Source organism: Leucoraja erinacea, chromosome 29 (genome assembly GCF_028641065.1).
Source record: "Leucoraja erinacea ecotype New England chromosome 29, Leri_hhj_1, whole genome shotgun sequence".
Classification (NCBI taxonomy): Eukaryota; Metazoa; Chordata; class Chondrichthyes; order Rajiformes; family Rajidae; genus Leucoraja; species Leucoraja erinaceus.
The window spans coordinates 6,186,570-6,201,329 of record NC_073405.1 but is presented as its reverse complement, the minus strand read 5'-3'; the positions used below and the strand labels follow the sequence as shown (position 1 = coordinate 6,201,329).

The following is a 14,760-nucleotide window of genomic DNA, read 5'->3' as shown; positions in this document are numbered from 1 at the left end:
TGGGTGATTGAATAAACCCAGCCTTGGTATGAAATGCTCCCAGCTAATCGTGCTTTCAATTTTCATTTCATTTCTACTGCATAATTACTGTTTCAGCAAGAGGCTACAAATTAGTCGTGATCTGATTATTTTTGGTGTGTTAATCACATGCAAAAAAAAAATTCTGATAAGCCGTCCTGTGCTTTTTGACTTTCATGCAGTGAGAACATGTAAGGGCAAAAGGTTCAGTTTTGTTCAGTTGCTTCTTTTAAATATGGAGACTCTAGGAAGCATATTTGGAGTTGTGAATAAAATTACAGAATGCTAGAATTACACAGCATACAAGGTAAGAGAAACGATGAATCGGGTCTGAAGAAGTCTCGACCTGAAACTTCACCCATTCCTTCTCTCCAGACACGCTGCTTGTCCCGCTGAGTTACTCCAGCATTTTGTGTCTATCTTCGGTTTAAGCCAGCATCTGCCGTTCCTTCTTACACAATGAATCAGGTTAATTGTTTTCATTGGAACGGATTTATAATGAAAATGGTTTTCTTGTTGACTTCACAATTTAGTCGGGAGAGTCCAAAATCATTTTTGGACTGTAGAATAACCACTATAGAATGATAAACAGGGATGATTTTGAAAATTACAATCTCTCAGAGGGACAGGATCAGTTCCTGCTGGATTTCAATTTTCTGCACATCTTCCAACCGGGATTACTTGCTGTTAGACACTGTAATTTCTTATTCCTTTGCATTTCCATGGGATCATTCTGATTTCAACGGGCAATCAAAAAAATTCACTCTTGATAAACCAGGCACTTTTCCAACAGAGAGTAAACTCACCAGCTAGAAAAATTCGAAAGTACAAACCAAACTTTAAAAAAAAAAACGATAGTTTTGACACTGTAGAGACCAAATAGAAATTGCAGTTTTGGCACCCAGCAGTGAGATGTACAGTTACATTCAATGCCTAGTCTGTGCTACGTTCATTGATCTCAGTTGGAGCACTGAAACGTATCTCTCAGCTAATACTAGGTATGTTACAAAACCTACCTGAATCGTCATTGGGAATCTGCCCTCAGCCATGTCGGCGATTTTGGCGCTGTTTGGAGGGGGCGGGTTTTAAACGCGATTTTTACTAGGCTGTACTAATCGCACATGTTCAGCCTAGTAAATCATTAACGAAAAATCGCTGCAAGACCCGGTCGCAAAAGGTATTATTAGTTTTATAGGCCTCGATAATATAGTTCTAATAGTTTTAAAATTACTCTCTGATTCCGCAATCTCTCGCAGCCCCAGGGTTTTATAAAGTAAACAATTAAAGGTATGTACCTTATTTTTACATTAAATGGGGCATATATATAATCCTGTAATTAAAGTTATCTATAGCGAGTGGTTCATTTTGGGCTTTTTATATCCCGCAGTATTTTTCTCGGCATTTGAGGGCACTAATCCAGCGCTATGTCAACGTTCTAAATCAGCGCGTTCACAGGAACCCACTGGAAAGCCGATTTAAATGGGCATTTATTTACAGCAATTGAACACTAAATTCCTTCCATTTGGCCTATAAATTAATGTAAATTAGATATAAAAATCATGTTATATTGTGAATTATTTGTGAATAATCTTTGGACACTTAGGCTATTTAAAAATGTTAATCTTTCCTTAAGAAATGGGCGTTTGACTATCCAAGATCACAGCTTTTTTGTAATGTCCATTGAAAATCAATAGGGAACAAGATGCTAATTTCCGAGTATGAAAATGGTCATAACTTTTTTAATACTTGAGATATGAAAGTGAATTTGGTGTCAAATTAAACTTATTGTTATGCTTTATCTGATGGGATAAATTGCAGACTTGATTTTTTAAATCTCAAAATTTTGTAACATTGCTACTAATACAAAACTAGACGGGACTGTGGTGAGTCAAGAAGTTGACCCACAATCACTCTTTCAGAGACAATTAGATGTGTGCATCGCCTTGCAAATGACACCCCCAATACAGAAATTAATCAATAGAAGTTTATTGTTTCTGAATGTGAGTGCATTTCTGCTGACTACTCAGACGGAAACTTGCTGGGAAATGGTCATCACAGTTCCACATCATCATTTATCTTCTTGTAAATGTCAGGGTATCTGGGCCTCTGTGCAAACACAGTAGCTAACCCTGAACTAGCCAGTCGCTCTTATCTGCTTCAGTGGTTAGATTAACAGCAAGAATATGTAGTTCACCACCAAGAGAAAGTTATGACCTTTGGATCAGAACCAGACAGGAGACACAAGAGACTGCAGATGCTGGGTCAGTCAAGGCTTGGCTATGATGCAATTTACAGTTCATAGCTACTAAATTTTTGCATGATCTCCAATACTTGGAAGAAAGCGTCAGATAACAGCTGATGCTCACATAACCCATAGCCCTGAAAAGAAAACTGGCAAAAACTGTTACAAAAGCCTCTCCACTTGTACTTTTTCGAATTCATATAAGACTCCCAGAAGTATGATTTTGTATTGATTATTCTTCAACTTTTTGATCACTATTTTTTATCTTTAAAAATGTGAGATTGAACTTAATTTTGACAAAATGGTGTGCCTCCAGGTGGCATTTCTCTCCCTTTCATGTCTTCAGTGATTTTGAAACTGAGAAAATGGGGAATTACAATTTCAGAGATAACAGCAGAAAGTAATGACTGGAGCAATGTAATTTGTTGAATCGGTTAAGCAGTTAGAAATCCGATAGCTGAATTATTAAATACATCCCTTCAGGGAATCCCGTTCACAGGTATGATTCTATTCTGTTATTTGACATTTAATGAAGCCTAGAATAGTTGTAGGTTGTATTTTGCAACTGGTTCTGGTCACCAAATAGGGCCTGTCAATCATTTGCACTAGCAAAATTGCACTGTCACTGGCTGTTTAGCTCCTCAAGATTGTTCCGCAATTCTCTCAGATCTTGAGGAAGTCTCAAAGTGCTGGAATAACAGTGGGTCAGGCAGTATCTCTGGAGGACATGGATACGTGACGTTTCGGGTCAGGACCCTTCTTTAGACTGAAAAAGGGGGTGGGGGGAGGGACAGCTGGAAAAGAGGAGGGGCAAGACTAATAGAAACATAGAAAATAGGTGCAAGTGTAGGCCATTCGGCCCTTCGAGCCTGCACCGCCATTCAATATGATCATGGCTGATCATCCAACTCGGTATCCTGTACCTGCCTTCTCTCCGTACCCCCTGATCCGTTTAGCCACAAGGGCCACATCTAACTCCCTCTTAAATATAGCCAATGAACTGTGGCCTCAACTACCTTCCGTGGCAGAGAATTCCACAGATTCACCACTCTCTGTGTAAAAAATGATTTTCTCATCTTGGTCCTAAAAGATTTCCCCCTTAACCTTAAACTGTGACCCCTTGTTCTGGACTTCCCCAACATCGGGAATAATCTTCCTGCATCTAGCCTGTCCAACCCCTTATGGATGGATTGATACAGGTGAAGGGGAGTGTCAGACGGTTGGACGAGATGAAAAGATTAAAGAGGTGAGTTGAAAGGATTGAAAAAGTTGCAAATTGTGAAGCTGGAGGAAGGAATGTGGGGGGGGGGGGGGAATAGTTGTGTTTAGGTGGAGCATGAGGAGGGGAGAGAAAAGTAGGGGAGGTATAGAGGGGAAGAAGGGAGAGGAGGAGGATTATTCAGTTACTTAAATTTTTGCGGTAAATATTATTCCCTTATCTGTACACTGTGAATGGCTCGATTGTAAACATGTATTGTCTTTCAGCTGACTGTTTAACATGCAACAAAGGCTTTTCACTGTATTTTGGTACACGTGACCATAAGCTGAAACTGAACTGAGAATTTGTTCATACAGTTGGGGTTTGGTTACTCTTTCAGACCTTGGTTCTTCTTGCGTATGGCGTGCACAGCCTAAAGTTGTAAGACAACTTGTTAAAAAAAAAATGAAATGATTCAATTTATTGTCATTGTCAGTGTACAGTACAGAGACAACGAAATGCATTTTTAGCATCTCCCTTGAAAGGGAGACACAGGGCGTCGCGGTGTGCCCGCGCCTGCCGCCGTAACATTCCATTACAGGCAAAGGTGGGTGAAGTGTCTTGCCCAAGGACACAACGACAGTATGCACTCCAAGCGGGATTTGAACCGGCTACCTTCCGGTCGCCAGCCGAACTCTTAGCCCATTGTGCTATCTGTCGTCCCATGTTTGTTCTGTTTGATCTTCTGTTGGTGCACGCCAGGTTGATTGCATTCGCTGAAACTGGGTGGACCACATTAAGGTTGCAATCTCCCACCCCAGATCTTGGTTGATCTGTGAACCATCTCTTTACATGACTTCCTCAAGTTGAAAATCTTCCTACCTCAGATTTACAATTCAGAATTGGCTTCAGAATCTATCCATAGTCTCCAACACCAGAGTGCAATACCCATTGCTCCTCTCAGCGCCTCTCTTTTTCACCCAAGGTTCCCCATCTCGCCATCTTTCTCTCTCACCCTCATCAGTGCATGCACTCCCTGAACCCTTTCTTCAGTCTGAAGAAGGGTCTTGATCTGAAACGTTACCCATTTCTCCTATCCAGAGATGCCACCTGACCTGCTTAGTTACTCCAGCATTTTATGTCTATCTTCGGTGTAAACCAGCATCTGCGGTTCCTTCCTACACACAAGGTTTGCCAGTATTTGGCAGCAGTGCATCCTGACCCAGTGGTCCTTGGTGGATTTGCAGTCTTTATTTGAATGGGAGCTGAGAGAAGGATTTTGTCTCAGAATAGAACATAATGTGCTCGCATTTTTAACTGTGCTTCTGTATTTTAAAAAAAATGTCCCAGCAGCAGTCTAATGTTACTTATGGCTTAAAAGTGGCAAAAGCTAATATTTGTTGTAATTTAATGAAAATGCTAATCAGAAGACATTGTTTTGGTGTATTGGTAAATATATTTCTTAGAACATGCTGATTAAAATCTTTGGTTCAATTATAAATAACTTACGAAAATCTGGCAAGGTCAAAGTGTTAATGGCAAGATTAATACTAGCTACAGTAAATCAAGTAGCAAATTGTGGAAGCACATGTGAGGTGTCTGGTACAATCTATGGAGAGAGAAACGGACTTGAGATTTTAGACCAGTGGTTCAAGGTTCAAAGTTATTGACCAGAAACATTTACTTTGTTTTTCTCTCCACCTTTGCTGCGTGACCTGCTGAGTATCTCCAATATTTTAAGGCTTTACTTCATATTCCCAGCATTTGCAGTTTTTTAACTAGTTAAACATGGAGAAGGGACACAAAAATGCTGGAGAAACTCAGCGGGTGCAGCAGCATCTATGGAGCGAAGGAAATAGGTGACGTTTCGGGCCGAAACATGGAGAAGTATTGTTTTCCTACAGGCCCAACCCCTGTATTCTCACAGCCTTTTTAGATAAAGTCCTAAATTTTGAGAAAAGTGTTATTAAATAGGAACTGAATAATCCTCTACATGGCCAATAATGATTATATCCTAACTGGGGTTCTTTTGAACACATCGTAACTGAGAAATACCTTATGCAAACATGGTATTCTTGGAAAACAAATAGGCATTTAGCAGTCAAAAGTGTTTTGGCCTTTGATCTTGCTCTTCAAGATTGCAACCTTGTAATCAACAAAATCTTGTTGTGCACTTCGATAGCTACCAAGGCTGCATTTTGATCCGCGCGCAATCAAATAAACGAATGCTTCTGCTTGAACATTTTAATGAGAGATGCAGTAGATCCTGCAAGCACTATTTTTTTTGCCGCAGAGCAGGTGAGAACCATGCCTGGGTCCCATCTTCCACTGCAAGGTAACAGCAAGAAGTCATGCTCATAAACTAGTCCATTTCAGCAGCTGCTGTGCACCCCAGTCACATAAGGTGACCTTGTACTGTGCTCCATTAATCCTCCCATTAATGTCCTAGTCACATATCAGTGGCTTCAAGAAGTGTTTTTGTTGGAGTTGCAAAAAGAGATGACTGCTTTGCTACTTTTGTAACATGGTTGGTAAAATACCAGCACCGAATGGTAAATTTCTCTTTATTATCTTTGTCAATGCAATGATTATGGTTGTAGAGTATTTAGTCTATATATTTTGGAAAGAAAAATGCCTTTTGAGCTGCACAGTAACATTATTTTGATTAAGGTGCTCGTTTTTTTATATGTGTTCAAATGGACTTTTGAAGTAAAACTCTTATCTGTAACTTGTATTATGTGATTTTGCAAACTTTGTCATTTTGATCTGAGTTTCATCGCAAGGATTAGGTTTAGTTTTCACAATTGGCATCACCTTCAGCAAAATTATCATGCAAGTCATTTCCATGCTAAAGCCAGGGCTGTTTGGCAGTTACCAAAGTTATCGACTTAAACGCACTCTGGATCAGAGTTGATCTTTTGGAAATGCACCAAAGCACATTCCTGTGTGGAAACTGCATTCTTGAAGGTGTAATCTATTAAAATTGGATGTTAAAACAAGGCAATCTGTCTTCCCATGGTTTCATTGCAGATGTTCATGGGAATTCTTATACCAAACTCGGAGTAAGTATTATTTCTCATTTGAGAGGCCTTGCAAATTGGATCCACGGTGCGCTCCATAATGTTTGGGACAAAGACCCGTCATTTGTTTATTTGCCTCTGTACTCCACCAATTTGAGATTTATAATAGAAAAAAATCATATAGTTAAAGTGCACATTGTCAGATTTTATTAAAGGGTATATTTATATATTTTGGTTTCACCATTTAGAAATTACAGCTGTGTTTATACATAGTCGTCGTCCCCTCCCCCACCCCATTTCAGGGCCACATAAAGTTTGGGACACATGACTTCACAGGTGTTTGTAATTGCTCAGCAGTGTTTAAATGCCTACTTAATACAGGTATAAGAGAGCTCTCAGCATCTAGTCGTTTCTCCAGTCTATCCATCACCGTTGGAAACTTTTGTTGCCGTTTATCAACATGAGGACCAAAGTTGTGCCAATGAAAGTCAAAGAAGCCATTATGAGACTGAGAAAAAAGAATAAAACTGTTAGAGACATCAGCCAGAGCTTAGGCTTATCAAAATCAACTGTTTGGGACATCATAAAGAAGAACAAGAGCAAAGGGACTGGCAGGCCAAGGAAGACCTCCACAGCTGATGACAAACAAATTCACTATAATAAAGAAAAATCCCCAAACACCTGTCCAACAGATCAGAAACACTCTTCAGGAGTCGGGTGTGGATTTGTCAATGACCACTGTCCGCAAAAGACTTCATGAACAGAAATACAGAGGCCTCACTGCAAGATGCAAACCACAGGTTGGCAGCAAAAATAGGATGGCCAGGTTACAGTTTGCTAAGAAGTACTTAAAAGAGCAATCACAGTTCTGGAAAAAAGTCTTGTGGGCAGATTATATCAAGGTGATGGCAAGAGCAAAGTATGGTGGAGAGAAGGAACTGCCTAAGATCCAAATCATACCATCTCTTCTGTGAAACACAGTGGTGGGGGTGTTATGGCCTGGGCATGTATGGCTGCTGAAGGTACTGGCTCACTTACCTTCATTGATGATACAACTGCTGATGGTAGCAGCATAATGAATTTTGAAATGTATAGACACATCCTATCTGCTCAAGTTCAAACAAATGCCTCAGAACTCATTGGCCGGCGGTTCATTCTACAGCTATTGATCCCAAACATACTGCTAAAGAAACAAAGTTTTTCAAAGGAAAAAAAAAGGTCAATTCTTGAGTGGCCAAGTCAATCACCCGATCTGAACCCAATTGAGCATGCCTTTTATATGCTGAAGAGAAAACTGAAGGGGACTTGCCCCCAAACCAAACATAAGCTAAAGATGGCTGCAATACAGGCCTGGTAGAGCATCACTAGAGAAGACACCCAGCAACTGGTGATGTCCATGAATCGCAGACTTCAAGCAGTCATTGCATGCAAAGGATATGCAACAAAATACTAAACATGACTACTTTCATTTACATGACATTGCTGTATCCCAAACATTATGGTGCCCTGAAATTGGGGGGGGGGGGACTATGTATGAACACAGCTGTAATTTCTACATGGTGAAACTAAAATGTATAAAAATGGCCTTTATCAAAATCTGACAATGTGCACTTTAACCACACGTGATCGTCTCTATTACAAATCTCAAATTGTGGAGGCAGAGCCAAATAAATAAATGATGGGTCTGCGATCCAAACATTATGGAGGGCACTGTATTATCTGTTTGCAAAACAGACATGGCAACACTTCAACATTAACTACCATCAAATACAACTAGAGAAATGGTGGCGATAAAACATATCATTCCTTGCTTCCTTTCTTTTCTTGCTTTTCATTTAAAATATTTTCTGGCTGGTGATTATCATGTATATCGTTTTTCTTTCCCCTGAAGACTCGGTAGGGTGAGATGGAAGGGCCGTGCTTTTGGTAATTAATGTCATTGGGTCAATAGATAAAATATTAGTTTCCCGAAAACTTAAAATGCCCTTACGATGTGATTAAATTGAAGAACTAACTACATTGATCTGACTTCTAACCTTTGGAAATAAATGGAAAATTAATACAAAAATGGTTCAGAGACATTTTGAAGGAAAGTGAGAGCAACCTAGAAGTTGCAAGGCTGGAATATCTCGTGCCAGCATCAGTGTCATGTGGTATTTCACTGAATGCTGCGGAAACCCACAGGGAACTAAATTGGAAATGTCTGTTCCTCTGGTGGTCTAAAACATTAATTAAAACTCATTCCACACTTCTATGGTGTCTCTCTTTTGATATCTCGGTTCATCCATCAATGTCTGAATGCTTTGTCCTTTCCCAGGCTGGTGATCTCTATTGACCTATGATGTGTGGGTGGCTCTATTGGCCTATTTATTTGTTTCCTTTGATGTTTGACTTCCATTCTAAAGTGATCCATCTTGCTCACGTAAGGCTGATCCATCTGACCTTAGATAAGACTGATGTGTTCCATCACAAAAATTCTAAAAGATGAACTCTGAAGTTGATTTGATAGTTAGCTGGCTCCACCACTTTATTTCAATTGCTGCTAAAAGAATTGTGGTTTCAAACATTTCCCGGATAGATTTCAGTATTTTCTTTTTACATTCTGTATTTCTAAGTGTTGTTGATCTCTGCTGTATTAACTTTATGTATGTTTTCTATCATATACTCCTACCCATTCGGCTGTGGTTTCTTCAGCCCCAACTGTGAGCTACTGCTGTTTTTATATTTTTAGACATAAAATAGTTATTCACCCAAATTGATATAAATATGTTCAGACTTTATACTTAAAAGCTGTCAGAGAAAATATGATTTGGGTATTCATTTTATTAATGAAACGGATTGATTGGATTTAATTCAGTTTAGAGAAACAGCATAGAAACGGGCCCTTTGGCCCACCAAGTCCACGCCGATCAGCGATCCTCGCACACTAACACTATCCTACACATACGAGGGACAATTTACAATTTTACCAAGCCAATTAACCTACAAACCTGCACGTCTTTGGAGTGTGGGAGGAAACCGGAGCTCTTGGAGAAAACCCAGGCAGGTCCCGGGCAGAACGTACAAACTCCAAATGACTTTGTTAATCATGTTTTACTACTTTGTGAGCAATATTTCATTTTGTGCAAATCATGCAAGCAAGAATGTCATTGTCCTATCTGGGATACATGACAATAAACTCTCTTGTCTTGATATACGTGTTCTGTCAGTGATTTTTAAAGAATTACCAGACCTATTTGTTAATTCTTATTGGAAAAGTTAACAACATAATGCTTACCCCTTTCAACCAAGGTGCAATGCTATTGGCTTTGATACCTGACAGCATTAGACAGTAAATTAGCTGGATTGGATTCATTCTGTATTTTGTGAACAAGATGTCCCTAAGCAACTTGCCACAATGTTGGAACAGCTTCACTGGAGTTCTGAAGCACAGATCTCCAGTACTGATGAAATATTGACCTGTCTCATGTCCTTTGCTATGATGACAATTAGTATCATGTGGAGTGAATCAGATTTGGCTTCTAAGGTAAAGATTTCATGGTGAAGTCAATATGGATTATCTCCTTGGCACTTCAGGCTGAACAAGGATGTGAATACTTCAGGCTTGTCTTCGGCTCTCACATGCACGTTCCTTCCAACATTTGCAGTTTGGGGACACTCTTGGAGTCATCACCTCCTATTAGCTGCGTAATTGTTCACCATTACTCACGCCTAGTTGCAATCGCACTGCAAAGTTTTGATCCGATCTGTTTTGCGATGGCTTAGTTCTCTCTGGTTTGCAGGCTGTTTGAAAGTGTATACTAGTGTGTTGTACACATGTTTTAAAATTTAGGATTTTTAAACTGGGGATGATAAATCTTAGAGTACACCGTAATGGGTAGCTTGAGCAATTCTTGAAGTGAGTTTTTGCCATATGATTAGAATTGAACAGGCCATTCGGATTGGTTTTTTATTGTCACGTGTGCACTTGGTGCAGTGAATTCCTTATCATCCATATGCCTACACAATTTAATTTTAAATGATACCAATGAACCTGCCTCCACCACTTCCACTGGGAGCTCATTCCACACCGCCACCACTCTCTGCATAAAGAAGTTCCCCCTCATATTACCCCTAAACTTCTGTCCCTTAATTCTGAAGTCATGTCCTCTTGTTTGAATCTTCCCTATTCTCAAAGGGAAAAGCTTGTCCACATCAACTCTGTCTATCCCTCTCATCATTTTAAAGACAGTCTAAGGTCCCCCCTTAACTTGCGGAATTTCACTAACTGGCAACCTACTCTGGTACTTAGCCATTGGTAAGGCAAGTGACAGTAAATGCTCTGCATTCTCAGGTATTTTGTTGAATATCCTTCCTTCATTTGGCACAAATTGCACCATACTCCAGATTTTGCCGTCCTTGTACTTTGTGGTTACATCCCAGTTCTGTACTCAATGCTCTGATTTATAAAGGCTAGCATACCAAAAGCTTTCTTTACCACCCTATCTATATGAGATTCCACCTTCAAGGAACTATGCACGGTTATACCCAGATCCCTCTGTTCAACTGTATTCTTCAATTCCCTACCATTTACCATGTACGTCCTATTTTAATTTGTCCTGCCAAGGCGTAGCACCTCATATTTATCAGCATGAAACTCCATCTGCCATCTTTCAGCCCTTTTTTCCAAATGGCCTAAATCACTCTGTAGACTTTGGAAATCCTCTTCATTATCCACAACACCCCCTATCTTGGTATCATCTGCATACTTACTAATCCAATTTACCACACCTTCATCCAGATCATTGATGTACATGACAAACAACAAAGGACCCAACACAGATCCCTGAAGCACCCCACTAGTCACCTGCCTCCAACCCGATAAACAGCCATCCACCATTACCCTCTGGCTTCTCCCATTCAGCCACTGTTGAATCCATCTTGCTATTCCTGCATTTATACCCAACCATTGAACTTTCTTAACCAACCTTCCATGAGGAACCTTGTCAAAGGCCTTACTAAAGTTTGGACAACATCCACTGCTTTACCCTCGTCAATTTCCCTAGTAACCTCTTCAAAAAATTCAAGAAGATTAGTCAAACATGACCTTCCAGGCACAAATCAATGTTGACTGTTCCTAATCAGACCCTGTTTATCTAGATGCTTATATATATTGTCTCTTAAGTATCTTTTCCATTGATTTACACCATGAAGTCAAACTAACAGGTCTATAATTGCTAGGTTTACTCTTAGAACCCGAAGTGAACAACCGCAGTCATCCAATCCTCGGGGACTAGTCCCTATCCTAACACATTTGAAATATTTACTGTCATAGCCCCGGCTAATTCTACACTAACTTCCCTCAATGTCCTAGGGAATATCCTGTCAGGACCTGGAGACTGATCCACTTTTATATTTTTCAAAAGTGTCAGTACTTGTTTTACTTTGAACCTCATAGTATCCATAGCTACTCTACTAGTTCCCCTTACCTCACATAATTCAATATCCTTCTCCTTGGTGAATACCGAAGAAAAAAAATTGTTCAATATCTCCCCCATCTCTTTTGGCTCTGCAGATAGCTGTCCACTCTGTCTCTCCAATGGACCAATTTTATCCCTCCTTATCCTTTTGCTATTAATATAGCTGTAGAAACCCTTTGGATTGCATTCCCTTGCAAAGCAACCTCATATTTCTTTTAGCTTTTCTAATTTCTTTCTTAAGATTCTTTTTACATTCCTTATACTCCTCAAACACCTCATTTACTTCATGCTGCCTATAATTATTGCCACCTCTTTCACGAAAAGCTTTGGGCAGTGAAAACCAGGGCTCTTGCAATTTTTACAGGTTCCTTGCGATCTGAACAGGAACACAAAGATTCTGTACTCTTAAAATTTCCCCTTTAAATGTCCTCCATTTCTCTTCTACATCTTTCCCATGATGATTAGAATTGATTAGTTGATTGGTACTTTATTGTCACGTGTGCTTGGTGCAGTGAAATTCTTTATTTTACATACAGTACACAAGAATACAAAGAGTAGCCATGTAAAGAAAGTCGACAAAGTTACAAAAGTGTTCAACATAATCCCTCTTTCTCCCCCATCCCAAAACGCCATGTCCCAGAAAGACCACTAGGCTGTATCAAACAGTCCAAGATGGTCCACTTGACGAATTTCACACCTGGCACCTACTCAGGTACTGGCCATTGGTAAGTGAGTGACATTATGCTTTCATTCCAGGTCATTGAATATATCATTCATGTCACAAATTGCCCCTCAGTGCCGTCCTTTCCTTTGTGGTTAGAAGTTTGCATCTGGATAAATTGATGGAATCAATTTAAAACTAAATGCTTTCATTGTTCAAAGTCTGCAAAACCTTTCAAGACTAAAGGGGTTTTATCGATGTTGGTTTAATTGATCGAGGGAGTTTCACTGTGCTCTATATGTCTATTGCTTTCATCTGTTCACCCTGTGCAGGGCTCTGCGCTACAAATGATCTCTTATGAACAGTAAGTAGTTGCTTAAAAGTTCATGCACAATCTGGATATTTGACAGGATTGTGAATCGTGTTTTCAAACTAAAAGTATTTGGGCAAGGTTATTTAGACTAGTAAATTTAAGTAGCTGTAATAAACTAATTTTGCTGACTAAATGCATGGTCAAAAGGGAAAGCCTCTGTTTGGAAGTATGGCTTGTCATCATTTACTTTCCCAGCCCCCAAAGGTGATTTGACAGATGTGGAAGTTTTAATGGTCAGCGTAACAAGATTAAGTTTAGTTTAGTTCAGTGATACAGCATGGAAACAGGCCCTTCAGCCCACCGAGAGTGCCAACCAATCATCCATACACTAGTTCTATCCTACACACTAGGGCTAATTTACTGATGGCCAATTAACCTACAAACCTGCACGTCTGTGGAATGTGCGAGAAAACTGGACCACATGGTGACAGGGAGGACATACAAACTCCATACAGACAGCACCCGTAGTCAGGATTGAACCTGGATCTCTGGCACTGTAAGGCAGCAATTCTACTGCCGCACCACTATACCGCCGTAAGATAGTTTCAGAGAAATGAGACTGATCTCATGATGTAGGACTGATTGCCTTCCAGTGCATTCCCAGGCACAGCCCTCTATTGGGAGGTCTGTTTTTAGATGAAAGGTACGCCGTCTCTTATGGCCACCTCTGTCACGAAAGGCTTTGGGGCAGTGTATCCGGGCTTGCAGGTTTTACAGGTGCATTGCGATCTGAACCCCTCAGTTACAAAGCAGTGAGGATATGATCTGCCACCCAGCTCTTTAGGTGGGGACAAACCTTTAACAATGATTGAATATTTGTTTTGCTAGCCCAAAACCAGAGGCAGATAAAGCTTGTGTTCACCAGCTGAGTTGAAGAAACAACTCCTCAGCCTGCAGTCCCTGGTGCCCTTGTCTGTGTCTTGGCCATAGGACATTAACTCCCAAGTGAGAGAAACTAAATCCGTTGCTGGAGGAAGCTGAAATGATTTGCTGTAACGTGACGGGCATTCTCGAATGCTCCGGGGTTTATTCAAATTCAGCAGCTGCTTCACTCGGGGCTAGTGGGTGAAAACGTCAAAAACTCCGACATTCCTTTCCATTGTTGGCAGAGCCAAAATCAGCACTGTTGAAGCAGGGTGGGGACCACAGAGAACTCAAGCCCTTTTCTCTTTTCTGTGCTCTGTTATGTGATGGACAAAGAAAAGATTGAAGAATATGCCCAAAGCCTCCTTGATGAAATGCAACATCTCCACCGAGTCTTAAATAGCTTTTGTGGCCTTTGACCATACAAAGTGGAGGAGGAGCAATTGGGATGGTATTGAGAACATTAGGGCTATCAACTGGGATAACTGTGTGCCCATGTGTAAGTGATGGAATGAGTAGACCACCCGCCAATCCTCATGATGTTCCAACCTTGACCTCATCTGCCTTTTGCAAATCACGAAACTAGATGAAAGTCACCTGTGATCCCAGGGGAATGCCATAGAAGAAAAGTTCAGTTAATACTAATATTTGGGATGGTGATATTATGTTGTAATTCCTCTCTAATACTATTATTGACAGTTGCTTTGTCTCCGCGACAGAGCTCCCCCATTTTGTCTCCGTGCTGGAGCTCCCCCCGCAGTCTCTGTGCCGGAGCTCCCCTAGTGGTCTTCACGATGAATAGAATAGAATAGAATGCCTTTTATTGTCTTTCAAACAGCTTGGTTTGACCAAAATTGTATATTCTACACAACATTCCAAAAAAAACCAAGACACACACTTAACACAGTTTACACAAACATCCATC

The 14,760-nt window shown here is 40.3% G+C and overlaps 1 protein-coding gene across 1 annotated transcript in view; it reads left to right on the top strand.

Annotated features, from left to right (window-relative positions):
- The window catches only part of wdr18 (WD repeat domain 18), a 120,727-nt gene that overhangs the window by 79,502 nt on the left and 26,465 nt on the right, over positions 1-14,760 (top strand). The window lies entirely within an intron of this gene.